This window comes from Callospermophilus lateralis, chromosome X (assembly GCF_048772815.1).
Source record: "Callospermophilus lateralis isolate mCalLat2 chromosome X, mCalLat2.hap1, whole genome shotgun sequence".
Lineage (NCBI taxonomy): Eukaryota > Metazoa > Chordata > Mammalia > Rodentia > Sciuridae > Callospermophilus > Callospermophilus lateralis.
In genome coordinates, this window is record NC_135325.1 from 109,269,755 (window position 1) to 109,286,429 (window position 16,675).

The window sequence follows — 16,675 nt, forward strand, 5'->3', positions numbered from 1 at the left end:
TGACAAGAGAGCTCAGGAATTCTCCAGGGCCACATGCAAATTTCACACAAGCTGGGCATGGGGGTGCAAACTTGTAATTCCAGCCACTCAGGAGACTGAGGCAGGAGGATTGCAAGTTCAAGGATAGCCTCAGCAATTTAGTGAGGACCTAAGCAGCTCAGCGAGACCCTGTCTCAAAATAAAAAAAACAAAAATAAAAAGGGCTGAAAATGTGGCTCAGTGGTTAAGCACCTCTGGTTCAATCCCTGGTGCTCACACAGTGAAAGACACAGGCTCCAGGGATACCAGGAATGACCTCAGCCATTCACCACCATCTGGGCAAGCTTGTCATAGTTGATACAACCACTGGTGCCCTCATGCCTTGCCACCAGTATCTCTACTTCTTCTCTGTCATCTTTTTATCCAGTGTGACAAGGAGATGATGGATTTCAGTGCCCATGATAATACCATTCCTTCCTTGTCAAACACCCGAAGACCTTTGGCATAATCCTCATAGATTCCCTGGTTCTTGTTCTTGGCCACTGACTGCAGAATGGGCAGGAACTGCTTCAAGTCCAGCACCTTCACATTCATCTCATCACTCTTGGAGTTCCCCAGGATACCGAGCACCACAGCATTGGTGGCACTCACCACATCCCCACACTGGCTATACAGAATCTTATCATTGCACATTTGGTCAAACAACTGGAAAGGCTTTTTGAATTCTGCAGTATAGTCCTCCATAAAAATCACACATCTTGAGTGCTCAGCCAAGTGCATGTTTAATTGTATAAGAAACTGCCAAACTATTTTCCAGATTGTCTGTACCATTTTAGATTCCTGCCAGCAATGTATGAAAGATCCATCTTCTCTACATCCTTAATAGCATTTACTAACACCAATATTTTTATTTTATCCACTCTGATGGGTATGTAATAATATTTCATTATGGTTTTACTTTGCATTTCCATAATGACCGATAATGTTGAATATCTTCGAAGGTGCTTATTTGCTTATTGATAGTTTTCAGCACACAGATCTCCTATGCTCTGTTAGAATTATACCCAATTATTTCATTTTATTTGATGATCATAAATAGTATGAATAATAGAATGTTTCTCATTGTGTTTTGCACATACAAATATTGATATTTAGGCTGGGCATAGTGGTGCATGCCTGTAACCTCAGTGGCTTGGGAGGCTGAGGAAGGAAGATCACAAGTTCAAAGCCAGCCTCAGCAACTTAGCAAGGTTGTAAGCAAATCAGTGAGACTGTCTCTAATAAAATATTAAAAAGGGCTGGTAATGTGGCTCAGTGATAAAGTGCCCGTGGGTTCAATCCCCAGTTCCAAAAAAATTGATATTTATGTGTTTATCTTATGTCCAGTGTTCTTAGATCTTGTAAGATACTTTGCTTATAAGTTCTTGGTATTTTCTTTTTAAAAATATTTTTGTTGTTGTTGATAGACCTTTAGTTTATTTATTTATAAGCAGTGCTGAGAATCAAACCCAGTGCCTCACACATGCCAGGTAAGTGTGCTACCACTGAGCCACAGCCCCAACCCCAGTTCTTGGTACTTTCTTATAGATTCTGTGGAATCTTATATTCACGCAATATGATATAGAGAAAATTTTACTGCCTCCTTTCTAATTTGTGTCTTTTCTTTCTTTATCTTGCCTTTTTTTACTGTCCTGGACTTCCAATACTATGATGAATAAATGGTGAAGGTATACATCCTTGCCTTATTCTTGGTCTTATTCTAGAGCATTTAGTATTTTACCATTATTTAAGAGGTTAGCTATAGGTTTTTTGTAAATGTTCTTTATCAAATTGAGGACATTTTTCTTTATTCTTACTTGAGTGAGAGCTTTTATCATGAATGAGTATTCAATTTTGTTGCAATTTTTTCTAAATCAGTTGATATATGTTTTCTTTAGCATATTAATATAGTAGATTACATGGATTTTTTTGAATATTGAACCACTCTTGCATTTCTGAAGTGAGCCCCACTTCATTGTGGTATATAATTCTTTTAAAATATTGCTGGATTCAATTTGCTAATATTTTCTTGAGGATTTTTGTATCTAAGCTCATATGACATACTGGCTTATGGTTATTGTGTTTTATTATTTTTTTTTACTACCTTTGCCTATTGTTGGTATCAGAGTACCATTGGCCTCATAAAATGTGTTGGGAAACGTTTGTTCTACTTCCATCTTTTGGAAGAAATTGTGTAAAACTGATATTGATTATTTAAGTGTTTGGTAGAATTCTCTATTGGTGTTTTGAAATTTCAAATTTGTTTTATGAAAGTTTTAAATTTACAAATTTGTGTTATTTAATAATTATAAACTATTAAATTTATGTATTTCACCCTGGGTGAGTATTTTTTGGGGGGTAGGTTTTGAGCAATTGATTGATTTCAGATTGTCAAATGTCTGTGCATAGAATTATTCAAATAATCACTTATTATCTTAATAATGTCTGCAGTATGGGTAGTGATATGCCTTCTTTCACTTCTGATATTAGTAATTTGTGTCATCTCTCTTTTTCTTCAGCATACCAAGAGATTTATCAATTTTACTGGTCTTTCCAAAGAATCAGCTTTTTCATTCATTGATTTTCTCTATTGTTTTTTTCTCTGTTCAATTTCATTGAAATCTGCTATTATCTTTACTATTTCCTTCATTTTCTATGATCTGTCTTCATTTTTCTCTTGTTTTTCTTTTTCTTTTTTCTTTTTCTTTTTTTTTTTTTTTTTTTTTTGGCACTGGGGATTAAACTCAGGGGCACTTAATCACTGAGCCACATCCCCAGCCCTTTATTATATTTTTTTAGAGACAGGGTATCACTGAGTTGCTCAGGGCCTTGCTAACTTGCTGAAGATGGCCTTGAACTTGCAATCCTCCTACCTCAGCCTCCCAAGCCACTAGGATTATAGGCGTGCACCACCATACTCAGCAAAATGTTGCCTTTTCATTTTTATTCCATTCAGCATAGTTTTTATGTTCTCTGAGACTTCCTTTTTTAATCATTAGATTATTTAAATATGTACTATTTAATTGCCAAGTGATTGGAGATTTTCCCTTTGGCTCTCCATTGCTGTTTTCTAGTATGAAACCAGTATGGTCAGAGAACAATTTACTATGACTTAAATTCATTTAAAATGAGATTTATTTTTACAAATTACTGTTACCTAGGTTATGGTCCATTTTGATCATGTGTCATGTGCTTTTGGAAAAGAATATATATTATACTACATTTAAGTTTGCTCTAATTAGTTATACATGACAGTAGAATGCATTTTGACACATTGTACACAAATGGAGCACATTAGATTTTATAAATATAATGCTGGGCAGAACATTAGATTCGGTGGTTAATGGTTGCACTAGTTTTCTATGGCAACTATAAAAAGTAACCACATACTGAATAGCTTAAAACAACACAAATTTATCATCTTACAGTTCTGTTATTCAGACATCTAAAATGGATCTCACTAAGCTAAAAATAACAGGGCTGCATTCCTTTCTGGACACTCTAAGGGAAAGTCCATACTGTACCCTTTCCAGCCTCTAGAGGCTGCCCATGTTCTTTGGCTCATGGTCCTCTTGCTCAATTTTCAAAAGCTGCTCTGGATTGAATTCTCTTTACATCTCTCTGACCTCCCCTTCTGTCTGCTTCTTCCACATTGAAGGACCACTGTAATTACATTTAGCCTACTCAGACAATACAAGATTATCTCCTTATTTTAGGACCAAGTGGTAAGCAACCTTAACTCCATTGGTTACTTTGTTTTCTCTTTGCCATGTAATATAAAAGGAAGGATGGTGGAATGAGATGGACATTATTACCCTATATACATGTATGATTACACTAGTGATGTGACTCAGCACCATGTACAGCCAGAGGAATGAGAAGTTATGCTCCATTTGTGTACAATGTGTTAAAATGCATTCTACTGTCATGTATAACTAATTAAACAAAATTTTAAAAAATTAAAAAATCAATAAATTGCCTGTTATTTGTGTAGTTTTGTGGCTAGTTGAGCTTCCCCCTCTAAAGGGTAGAGTATAAGTAAAATTTATTTATTTATTTAGTAGATTCACAGAATGACATTGTTCTCTAGGGCATCGCTACTTTTTCAGAAAGTAATGAAAAAAGAAATATGCTATATTTTTCTTGAAGTTGTGCTTGGGTTCATTCTGTTTCACATTTTATTCCAAATGACAAAAAAGAGGACATTTAGGTCACTCATTATGTAAAAACTTCCTGACTCAAGTTTTCTTGTTATGGAAGTTATATGAATTCCTAAACACTAGCCTATAAAAATAGAAAATTTTATTATTCATCCTGAACTCTTTCAAAAACTCTACCAAACTTTACATTTTGTTCTCAGGTACCACTCTTGAATCTAAGAAATTTTGAGTTAACTTTAAAACAGGGACATCTTGGGGCTGGGGATGTGGCTCAAGCGGTAGTGCGCTTGCCTGGCATGCGTGTGGCCCGGGTTCGATCCTCAGCACCACATACAAACAAAGATGTTGTGTCCGCCGAAAACTAAAAAATAAGTATTAAAAAATTATCTCTTAAGAAAAAAACAGGGACATCTGTTTTAAAAAGCACTTAGGAACATTTCAGCATTTTCTTTAATAATTCATTAGACTACCTTTAGCCTCTGTATCCCAAGAAGTCTAGGCCACTGTTTTGCTCAGTAATTATACAGAGGAATTGGAGTAGAGGTTGGTGTATCTGAATATTGTGGTTGTTAAAGTCACTTGTAAACTTAATAGCTGAAAAAGAAGTAAAGATTCTCAGATCAACCTGCATTTGATTTCAATTAATTCTGCTTAGGTCCAAATGTGGCTTGATGAAGAAATTAGAAGTAAGTGGGAGGTGTGTAGTTTTCACACAATCACTTGGGAAACAAAGAGCAAAAATGTTTAATATCATCATAGAGTCTTCATATCTTGAAAGAATTAAGAAGAATTAATGGTCATCTAAAATCACCCATATGATGCTAGAATCTCCTTTTTACAATACTCTCATTGAATTTTTGCTTATATCTGCAATGACAGTTAGTGAACCCAATTCCAGTTTCTTACATTGATCCAAAATCTGCAGCTTCCACCCATTATTTCTACTTCTATTCTGTGAAGCCATTCACAAAAAGCCTAATATATATTTCCCACAAATATTTGAAATCAACTCTCATATCCTCCACTTTATAACATCTTTAGGCTGAATATCTTTAATTCCAAGTGTTCATCCTATGACAGTGGAGGTGCTTAACAATACCTGGGAAATGGAAGAATGAGTGGTTACTCTTCTTTGAAATATTCGTTTCTACATCATTTTAAAAATGAATATTTGTGAAATAGTTACTAGGTATTAATTTTCTTTATTTTTTGCTTTTTGTTATGTTTATTTTACAGTTAAGGAAATTGAGACATGGAGAGGCTAAGTCACTTGCCCAAAATCATAGATATAGAAATAATGAAACTGGAATTAAAAGTATAGCAACAAAGTTTGCATTATACTATGCTGTATTCTTTAAAAAGTAGATAAGAAAAGAGCACCAATATCATAGGAGTGGATCAGAGTAAAATAGGACTATCATTGCCTTTTAAAATATTACATTTCCACAAACATAGCCTTAACATCAATTTAATGTGTGGGGAGACAATTAATGTTATTGACACACTTTTGGCTTAATCTTTTAAAGTGACAGCATTTTCAATCTGCATTCATGCAATTGGGAGTTTTAACTCAAATATACGACCTTATATTTCGCCCCTGTGAAATTTCATCTTTCTTGATTCAGTTCATGTTTCTGATTTGTCAATCTTTTTGAACTCTAATTTTGCTATATAATAAAGCCATCATTCCTCCATGTTTGTGTCAACTGCAATACAAATGAGTCAGTAATACTTTCTATATCTTCTTGAGAAGATTGATGATCAGGAGAATATTGTAGAAAGTCACCTGTGACAAACCACTAGAAATGTCCTTCAAGGATGCCATAATTTCACTTATCTGCACCCTTTGAGCACAATCATTCAGCCAGTTGCCAGTTCATCACATTGGTTAAACAGCCCATTCCTAGCTGAAAGGTAGAAACTATACAAATGTCCATCAATAAATGAATGTATAAGCAAAATGTGATATATACATACAGTGGAATATTATTCAGTTTTTAAATAGAATGAAATTTCAATACATACTGCAATATGGATGAGCTATGAAAACATGCTAAGTGAAATAAACCAGCCACAAAAGAACACATACTGTATGATTCCACTTCTTATATAATTTCTGAGATTAGCCAAATTCATAAAAACACAAAGTAGAATAGACATTATCAGGGACTAGAAGGAGAATAAAAATAATGAGCTATTGTTTAATGGGTGCAGATTTTCTATTTAGGATGATGAAAAAGTTCTGGAAATGTATAGTGGTGATGGTTTCACAGCACCATGAATGTACTTAATGACACTGAATTGTTCATGTTAAAGTGGTTTATGTTATGTTCTATATATTAGCACAATTTTAAATAGTCATCCCGGACTGGAGATTTGGCTCAAGCGGTAGCGCGCTTGCCTGGCATGCGTGCGGCCCGGGTTTGATCCTCAGCACCACATACAAACAAAGATGTTGTGTCTGCCGAAAACTAAAAAATAAATATTAAAAACAAATTTTAAATAAATAAATAAATAAATAAATAGTCATCCCATATTCCTCTGCTTTTCAAACAGCTCTGTCAAATTATTTACTGAAGTCCAGAAGTACTATGTCTACATTTTATGATTAACCAGTTTGGTAATGCAATCTTCCTCAATGACCCTATTCTTGAAAAAAACAAAATTAGTCTGATATCTAGATCTATTTATCTATAAACATACAATTCCAGTTGGTACCATCTTTACCCAAATATGTAACAGCATTTTTAATAATCCTTGCTATAATATTAGTTTGCATCAACAAGTTATTTTTTTTTAAGAAACTACTTTTTAAAGAAATCTACTTTCTTCTCTTTGGAAAAAATCTCTATCATGTATTAAGTTTCAACCACCTAATAATCATTCAAAGACTTTCCTTCCATGTTATGTATATCTTCATTTTATACATTGGAAAAAATGAGGCTCAGAGAATAATTTATGTGACTTAACTGAAGCCACACATTAGTAAGTGTCACATCCAAGATTCATCACAACGCTGTCTAGTTCTAATGTCCTTGTTTATTCCTTCAAGCTCCTTTGTCTACTTCTACTCTTGCAGGACATCTCTTTTCTCCAATCAGAGAAATAAAGGAGTATAATCAGACTTAGAATTATTCCTTCTCTATGTCATCCATCAAATAGCATCATTATCCTTAAGCACTATGAATGTATCTTTTTTAATCTCCTTCCTCTTGCTGCTCTGAATTTAGATTCTCTAAGAATCTTTTTTGGTTTTCAGCATTTATTGCAACTCTCAGATCATTTAAAGGTCTTTATGGTGACTATTCATGATTACCTATGTCATCTTCTATGTATTTGTCCTTGGTTATATTTTCTTCCTTTCTTGTTTTCAATAATTCATTCAATCAGAAAACCTTAACTGAGGACCTTATGGGCTAGACACTGAGGGTATGGATGTGAGCATGATAAACATGGTTCCTGTCCTTATGGAGTTTGTAGTCAAATGAAAAAGGGAATTAGAGACATTTATATTGCAACATGGAAAGCACTAAATAAAGGTGAAGCACTCAGAGAGTGGCATGTCTGGCTTTTGATCGGGAACCTTCCTTGACTAGCGATGAAAGAACAAATTAAAAATGGGTGATGTTGAGAAAGGCAGAAAATTTTTGTTCAGAAGTGTGCCCAGTGCCACACCGTGGAAAAGGGAGGCAAGCACAAGACTGGGCCAAATCTCCATGGACTGTTTGGGTGGACGACAGGTCAGGCTGCTGGATTCTCTCACACAGATGCCAACAAGAACAAAGGCAGCACCTGGGGAGAGGATACACTGATGGAGTATTTGGAGAATCCCTGGAACAAAAATGATCTTCACTGGCAGTAAGAAGAAGGGAGAAAGGGCAGACTTAATAGCTCGCCTCAAAAAAGCCACTAATGATTAATAGCTACTGCCTTATTTATGACCAAACAGAACTGTCTCTTGGCTTTTTTATGTGTACCATAATTTAATTGATGTGATATACCAGAAATCAGATCATGAGTGACTGACAAAATTTTTTTAATATTTATTTTTCAGTTGTAGTTGAACACAATACTTTTATTCCATTTATTTATTTTTATGTGGTGCTGAGGATCGAACCCAGGGCCCCATACTTGCTAGGCAAGCGTGCTACCACTGAGCTACAGCCCCAGCCTTGACAGAATTATTTTTGTTGGACAATCCTGATTTAAGTAAAACTGACTTGTACTTAAATTAATACTTGGCTTATACTCCCACTTCAGTAAATTCTATCACTGTTTCCCCTTTTTGAAGTTATGGTTGGACTTAATTAGTAATGTTCAGTATTTCATAAAAATGGTGAATGACATCTGAAAACTGATTTATATTTAGATTTATATAATGGATTATGTGAATATGGGGGAAATCCCTTCACTCTCTCAGAACCAAGCATGATTCACATTTGTTTTAATTTGTGCTCATTAGCCTATTAAAGGCAATGGTTGAAGATAACAAAAGCAGTGTCTACTTTATATTTTTGTTGACCATGCCAATTTAATTAGAATTCCCTGTATCTAAAATGCTATTCTTTCCTTATGGAGAGGCATTTTAGTATGGTTTATGTATGATATTAAATAAAGAATATTTAACACTTATCATAAAAAAAGTGAAGCACTGAGTTCTGTGAAAGTTCAGAGGAAGGAAAACTAAGGGTGCATGATGAGACAAGAGATAAGAGAGAAAGCAGGGCCATGGAAATATTCCTGGAAATGACGCATGAACTGAATTTTAAAGGATTAATAGTAGGTCTGGAGAAGAGGGCAGGGAAAGGATCACAGCAGAGGAACCAATATGTTCAAATCCCTAGAACCAAAAGAGAGCTTGATGGCTTCACAGAATATGAATAATGTGGTGTGGTTGGACTTTAAGATGAAAGCAGAGGAATATTCTGGTTGGAGGTGGAAATCACAATCTGGATCACAGTCATGCAGCACCTTGTAAACTATGCTAAGTTGATTATACTTTATCCCGAACATTATAAGACGTGTTTGCTTGATTTTAAGCAGGGCAGTATCCTGATAAGATAAATATCTTATTTTCTAGATAATCTGGAAGCAAAGTAGAGAATAAATTGGGTGAGGCTATGAAAAAATAAAGTGTCAGGGCCAGTGAAGAGGATATTACATGGTGTGTGAGGCTGAAAGCCTAAGGGAAAAACTCGGAAAATCAAAGCAGAGTTTTCTAGAGTTTACTAGTGTTCAGGAATCAAAGAGCAGCATTAAGGACCTCCCAGGGGGTGGGCCTTTACAAATGTTGCAGTCCTTGGGGGGCTTTGCATGAAAACAAGGGAGAACCAAATCAGCCCAAACAGTACCCAACTGCAACCCACCCTTTATCAGCTCATACTGACTGGGCTAAGAAGATTGTTCTGATTGATCATCCTTTCTATCTGCCTAGCAGATAAAAGTTCTAAGAAAAAAATAGGTACCTCCTGAAGGAAAACAGAAAACAATGGTGGGAGTCAGATTCTCTCTATTTTTACATGTGATGTTCCATGTTTAATTAAAAAATATTAGATGTTCTGCAAGGACAAAACAAACAGGGAATCCAGAAATCTGAGTTAGCAAAGACTTTAAAATATTGATGATTAGCTGGGCTCAGTGGCACATGCCTGTAGTCCCAGCACTTGGGAGGCTGAGGTGGAAGATTCATGTGAATCCAGAAGTTTTGAGATAAGCCTGGGCAACTTAGTGACATCCCACACAGTCTCTCATGTCTTTTCACCCTTGTAAGTATATAAGGTACATATGTGTACTTAAAACACTATATAAAGCTATATACACTTAAAACTCTCTATATGTACATATATAGAGAAGTTACTTATGTGTTTAAGAAATATAAAAAATAGATAAGATGGAAAATTTCATCAGAGAATTTGAATCCGTAAAAAATCATCAAATAGAAATTCTAAATCTGAAACCTAATCTCTGAAATTAAGAACTACATATAAGCACTTAACAAAATAGAGCTGGTGGAAGCCAGGATCAGTGAATTGAAAGACAGTTAAATACATAGCATCCAAACCAAAGTACACAGAGAAAAAAACAGATGGGTGGAAAATATCTAATATATATGTAATTCAATCTCAGAAAGGCGAGATCAAATGGGGCAGAAGTAGTATTGAAAGAGATTATGGTAAATGCAGAAAAATTCTTAAGAGCAGTCAGAGGCAAAAGGAAAAATTATCTTCAAAAAAGTAAAACAGGTCTTAAAACAGACTTCTCTTTTCTCCCTCCAAACATTTTGAAATCTACTAACCTAAAATCAAGGACACATTTTTAATGATGCCTTTAGATTTTTTCATTATAGTTTACTGTTAATATGGTCACTTTCTTTCAGTGCTATAAACATTTCCATATTATCAATGAGTTCTCCAAAATGGGCAGCCAATATGGTATGGTGGAGATAGCACTATTCTGTCTCTAATAAGCTGTGTGATCTTGAGCAATTTAGTTAACCTCTCTAGACCGCAGTGACATTTCTCTTCTGTAAAATTAGACAGTATCCACTTTGTGAGGTTAGTGTGGCACTTATGTGAAAATTACTTTTAGTATAATATACATTGTAATATAGGAATTCTGTAAAAAACAGTCAATATTTTCTTGTTGTTCACTTTGTTTTGCTTCTTAAAGATTTTTTTTAAGGGTTCACAGCAAATTTGAGAGGGGAGTGCAGAGATTTCCCATATACCTTCTACCTGCCCTCACACATACACAACCTGCCAGTATCCAAAGAACAAGTAGAGTTTATCTGATGCTTCACTTTTAGCAGAAGGGGAAACAAGATCCATCATCAGATGGCAAAGAGGGTGATGGTGCTGATGATGATTGCCAATTATTTGGAGCACTCTCTATGTGCCTGTTTACCCTCATTTACCCCTAACAGTAGCCATGTAAAATAAGTTCTATTATCATTCTCATTTAACACTTAGGGAAACTGAGGCACACGGACGTTAAGAATGCTTAAAGTGACAGAGTCAAGATCTAAACCAATATGAATCTGGCATTGAAGTTTGTGTTTGAGATATTAGATGACCCCCTCACCATTTGTTTATTCCAGGTTGACATGGTCCTTGGCAATCATGTTCACACACTTCATCTGGAAGATTTGTGTTACACACCTCAGTGACACTACTTCCATGACTCCCTCCATTAGCCTGACCCAGTTTTCTCTGTGATTTATTCACTCTCTCTTCTTTGTAATTTGTACATTGATGGCTCTGCGGTCTCAAAATAAGACATTTCCCTGTGATTTTTGTTTTTCAATGAGGTTATCATTCTACTGGTTGAACCTCCCTTTCCCACTTTGTATTTTCTCCATGATGTCTCAATTCATTCTCACAAGTTTTTCATCTTCTTCAGTAAGTAACATGGTTTCATTTTAATAGTTAAGATTCAGCTGGACTGATTTCTAGCTTCATTATTTGATAATATCCAAAGTTCTCTGCTCTCTGGACAGGGAAATATTCTCAGCATGGACCTAAAGCAGAGTTGGGAGTTTCCTTATCTCTTCCCTCTTCACTGTATGGAGATCCTTAGGGTTGGGATAGGAAACAGGAAGAGGAAAGTGGACTGTCATTTTCTCTATCTGTGGAAGGTTTCTTTTCTCTACTTATGGGTCATAATTATAGTAGAGTCCGTAATAATGATTCCCAAAATAGGATATGTATTTTCAGAGGAGGTGCAAGATAACCACTTGAAACTATAAGAAAATATTAGAACTTCTACCTTCAACTTTTTCTAATCCAAAGAAAAATTTAAGAGTCAGCTTCACTGATGTATAATATACAAATTGACATCAGAACCTTCCTGGATTCATACATCAAGTAGTCCCACAAAAGGCTTGGGGAAATTCTTGAGTAAGTGGAGGGTTCTACAAGGCAAATGGCACATCACTAGCACTCACCCACACTCCTTGGCTTTTAGTTTTTCAATTTGCCTGTGGAGAGTTATTGTGTCTTGAATGATAGCATCTCCTCCAAAATTCAGAGCAACCATATTAAGAGATATGGCCCTTGGGTGATAAATAAATCACAAAAGCAGAGCACTGGTGAATGGGATTAGTAGCTTCATAAAAGTGATCAAATTGCTTCGCTTCTTACTAGGAGCAGAAGGGTGATCCCTAACCTCCACCACCAGCTGCAAGCAACACTGGGGATGCTCAGATGTGTTATTTGGGGCCATATCCTAGACCTGCTGAGAATCAAAAGTCTTAATGGGGGCTGGATAGAGCATTTACTTCGAAAACATGAGGTACTGGGTTCAATCCTCAGCACCATATTAAAAAAAAATAAAATAAAGATATTGTGTCCATCTAAAACTAAAAAATAATTTTTTTTTTAAAGAAAGGTAGGGGTGATGCATGAAAAGCAAAGGGAAACCAGTTGGAGAGGAAGGGGATTAAGGGGTTGGAGATGGGGAGGGACAGGGGGAGGGAGAGGAGAAGGGGGAGGGGAGGGAGAGGAGGAGGGGAGGGAGAGGGGAAGTGTACAAAGAGCATATAACAATGAATCCCATAATTATGCAAAATTATAATTTACCAATAAAAATATGGAAAAAGTAAAAATGCTCAAGGTAGAAGGAATCATTCTTTTCCCCTTCCACCTTCTGTTATGTGAAAGCACAATATTCCTCCCCACCGGAAAGATGCAGCAAGCAATAAGGCATGATCTTGAAAGTGGAGACAAGGCCCTTACCAAACAGCAAAGCTTCCAGTGCTTTGATCTTGGAGGCTCAGCTTTGAGAACTGTGATAAGTGTCTTTTCTTTATAAATTATCCAATTTGGGGCATTTTTTTATAATGGCTCAACTGGACTAACACATAGGTTAAATGTATTTATGCATAATATTATATATTTTTGGCTAATCAACAACTGACATAATATAAAAATTATCTTAGAGGTTATTTGCGAAGAATTCATGGGTTGAAGTAAATGCCAATAATGCAAGCACAAAGAAAATGGCAGAGCATATGTTTCTCATTCCCTCAGAACAGACAGTTCTTTATCTTTATTTCACAGTGAAGAATGAGACACTCTAATCACATACAAAAAAAAAAGTCAGCCAAAGTTTTTCTAATCATCAAGACCTGTATTAGAAATATGGATTTATAACTATACTTTAACTCAAGTTTGCTTTACCATATAGTTCAATTCTACACACTTCAAAATAAATAGTTGAAATGTAAGCACCTCTCCAGAACCATTCTTGTTGCCTACCTTCTTTGTTTTGTGATACAATTAAATAGGTGAATGGAGCTAGGTGCGGTGGTGCATACCTGTAATCCAGGCAGGTAGGGAGGCTGAGACAGGAGGATCATGAGTTCAAAGCCAGCCTCAGCAAAAGTGAGGTGCTAAGCAACTCAGTGAGACCCTGTCTCTAAATAAAATACAAAATAGGACTGGGGATGTGGCTCAGTGGTCAAGTGCCTCTGAGTTCAATCCCTGGTACGCCCCCCCAAAAAATTGGTGGATGGAAATAAAAGATTTCAAGATGATTTCAAAGTTTCAGGTAATTGGATGAGTTATGATGTAAAAACATTTTAACAAAATGGTAGATGATGTTACTTTTGGACAAGGTAAATCTGAGGTCAGATGAAGACAACTAAAAAAACTGAGTAATATATTACACACACAAACAAAAAATGGTGAAGATAGATATACATACTTAGAGTTCTGTTTTGAAGAATTTGAAAAAATTGATTTGTAAGTTCAAGTTTCTATAAATTGATATGCATTGCCACAGGATAACAAAACACTGTACTATATTTTATTTAAAAACACATGCATTTCAAATGTTAAGTGCATTTATAACTAATAACAAATTTTGAGTGAAAAAAGTCAGTTCCCAAATGGTGGTTCATAAAAACATATAAACACCATAGCATTTTAACTGGGAATGAAATACCTCATTAAAAAACTAACTTCTCAGCAGATACAATGGAAGCTGAAACACAAAGGAATAGTGTTGTCATAGTGTGAAAAAATGAAGATGGCCATCATCAGTGAAAATACCGTTAAAGATGAAGCACCATAAAGACACATAGAACAAAATCTGAATGAACTTATAGTCAATAACCTTGTATAGAAGGGAATTCTTCAGGGCTGGGGTTGTGGCTCAGTGGCAGAGCACTTGCCTAGCATGTGTGGGGTCCTGGGTTTGATCCTCAGCACCACATCAAAGTAAATAAAGTAAAGGTGTTGTGTCCAACTACAACTGAAAAATAAATATTAAAAAAAAGAAGGAAATTCTTCAGGCAGAAGGGAAATAATCCCATATGGACACTAAAACATATTAAAAAAATAAAGACCAATGAAGAGGTAAATATATGAATAAAGGCAGGTTAATTTGATTATAGAAAACAATAATAGTAAAAATTAGTATGGTTTAAAATATACATAGAATGAAAATGCATGCATTTACTGATTCAGAAAGCCTTTTGGGAAGAAAAGCAGATTATAGAAGGAAAGATTCATGTGTATTATTTTCAGTATCATATCTTTCCAAGAAATAAAATTCTACACAAAATTTTAAAATAAATGAATGAAATACATGTCAGCACTATGGAGTTTGAGTTGGCTTGCCCAGTCCCCAACTTCATGGTTGGGCATATGATACACACCTGGCCAATAAAATACCATGATTGGTTAAGTCGGGTTTATGACCAAAGATGAACCCATAAGAATCAGCAAACACCAGCTCTAAAACTTTGGCTGAAGTGCTAGGATACAAGGACTCTTGTTTCATTAGAGTTTCTTAGCAATAGGACATAAGTCTTGAGATTCCAAAGGCCATCTTATCTGAAATTAATAAAAAACAGAAGGAAGCAGAGATGATAGATGGAAAGAGATTATTGATGAATATTCCCTTTTTAAAAAATTAAAGTATGACCATAATAAGACAAAATGGGAACATAAGTTGAGTTAAAGAGTTTTAGAATTATGACATCATCAAGAAAGTGGAAAAGAAGTAATTTGTAATAAGAATGCATGTGTAGGGCTGGGGATGTAGCTCAGTGGTAGAATGTTTGCCTACCATGCATGAGGTCCTGGGTTTGATCCTCAGCACCACAATAAATAAATAAATAAATAAATAAATAAATAAATCAAACTTACAACTGGTATTGTCCAGAAGAAAATTTTTTTAAAATGAATGCATGTGGGGCTGGGGTTGTAGCTCACTTGCCTAGCATGTGTGAGGCACTGGGTTCAATCCTCAGCACCACATATAAATAAATAAATAAAATAAAAGTATTGTGCCCATCTACAACTAAAAAAGTTTTTAAAAAAGAATGCATGTGTAATTCTCTAAGATAACCACTAGAAGAATAACTAAAGAATGCACAACCAACCAAGATAATACAAGAGAAAATTGAATATAAACAAAATATTGATCTTAACAAAAACAAAAGAGAAAAATAAGACAGGCCAGTCAAGTATAAAAAATATGTAAATTAAAAACCCAAATATTGCTAATTTCATTAAGTGTAAATGGACTTGTGATGAAAATGTTCCAAGACATTGTGGTGAGACTCACATAATTCTATAAATATACTAAAAGTAATTGAATTGCATACTTTAAGTGAGTGAATTGTGTGGTATGTGAATTACATTTCAATAAGATATTATTCAGAAGTGAAGAGAATAAATGTACTAAACCAAATTGTCAGAAAAAAATAAAACTCAACTATATACAATTTACAAGAGAATGGAGAAACATATCCTGTTAACACTAACCACAAGAAAGCTGATATAGGAGCACTAATATCAGACAAAACATGACTAGAGATAAAGAAGAATATTTCATAATAATAAAAGAATCAATCAACAAGGAAAATATAACAAATTCTAAAGCAATGTATATCCATTACAGATATAAAACAAAAATTGATAAAATTAAAAGGAGAAATAGACACATCCACAACTTATAGTAAGAGTTTGAACATAATTCTATTAATAATCAATAGATCAATAAAATAAAATGTCATTAAGAAGATAAAGATCCAAATAATAAAATTAACATACTTCCTTCCCTCCTAAATTCTGCTGAAAACACTCTACCCAGCAACAGAATATATATTCTTTTCAAATGCAAATGTAACATTTACAGAAATTGACCATATTCTGGATCATAAAGTCAGCCTCTAAAAATTTCAAAGGATTCAAATCATTTAGATTATATTCTCACCATAATAAAGGTAAGCCAGAGATCCATATCACGATGATGATTAGAAAATTCTCAAATGCAGTCATGCATAACTTAACAATGGGGATATTTCTGAGAAATGTGTAATTAAGCAATTTCATCACTGTGTCAACACTATAGAGTATAATTACACAAACTGAGATAGCTATGACATCACTAGCCTATAAAATGTTATGGGACTGCCATTGTATATGTGGTGTATCATTAACTAAAATATCATTATGCAGTGCATAATTGCACTTGGAAAGTAAGCAACA

General features: G+C 34.8%; 2 pseudogenes; one reads left to right on the forward strand and one right to left on the reverse strand.

The window, feature by feature from the left end:
• Window positions 1-296: 296 nt before the first annotated feature.
• LOC143639189 (myosin light polypeptide 6 pseudogene) lies at window positions 297-573 on the reverse strand (annotated as a pseudogene).
• Window positions 574-7,795: 7,222 nt separating this feature from the next.
• Window positions 7,796-8,098, forward strand: LOC143639187 (cytochrome c, somatic pseudogene; annotated as a pseudogene).
• The last annotated feature ends 8,577 nt before the right edge of the window (window positions 8,099-16,675 follow it).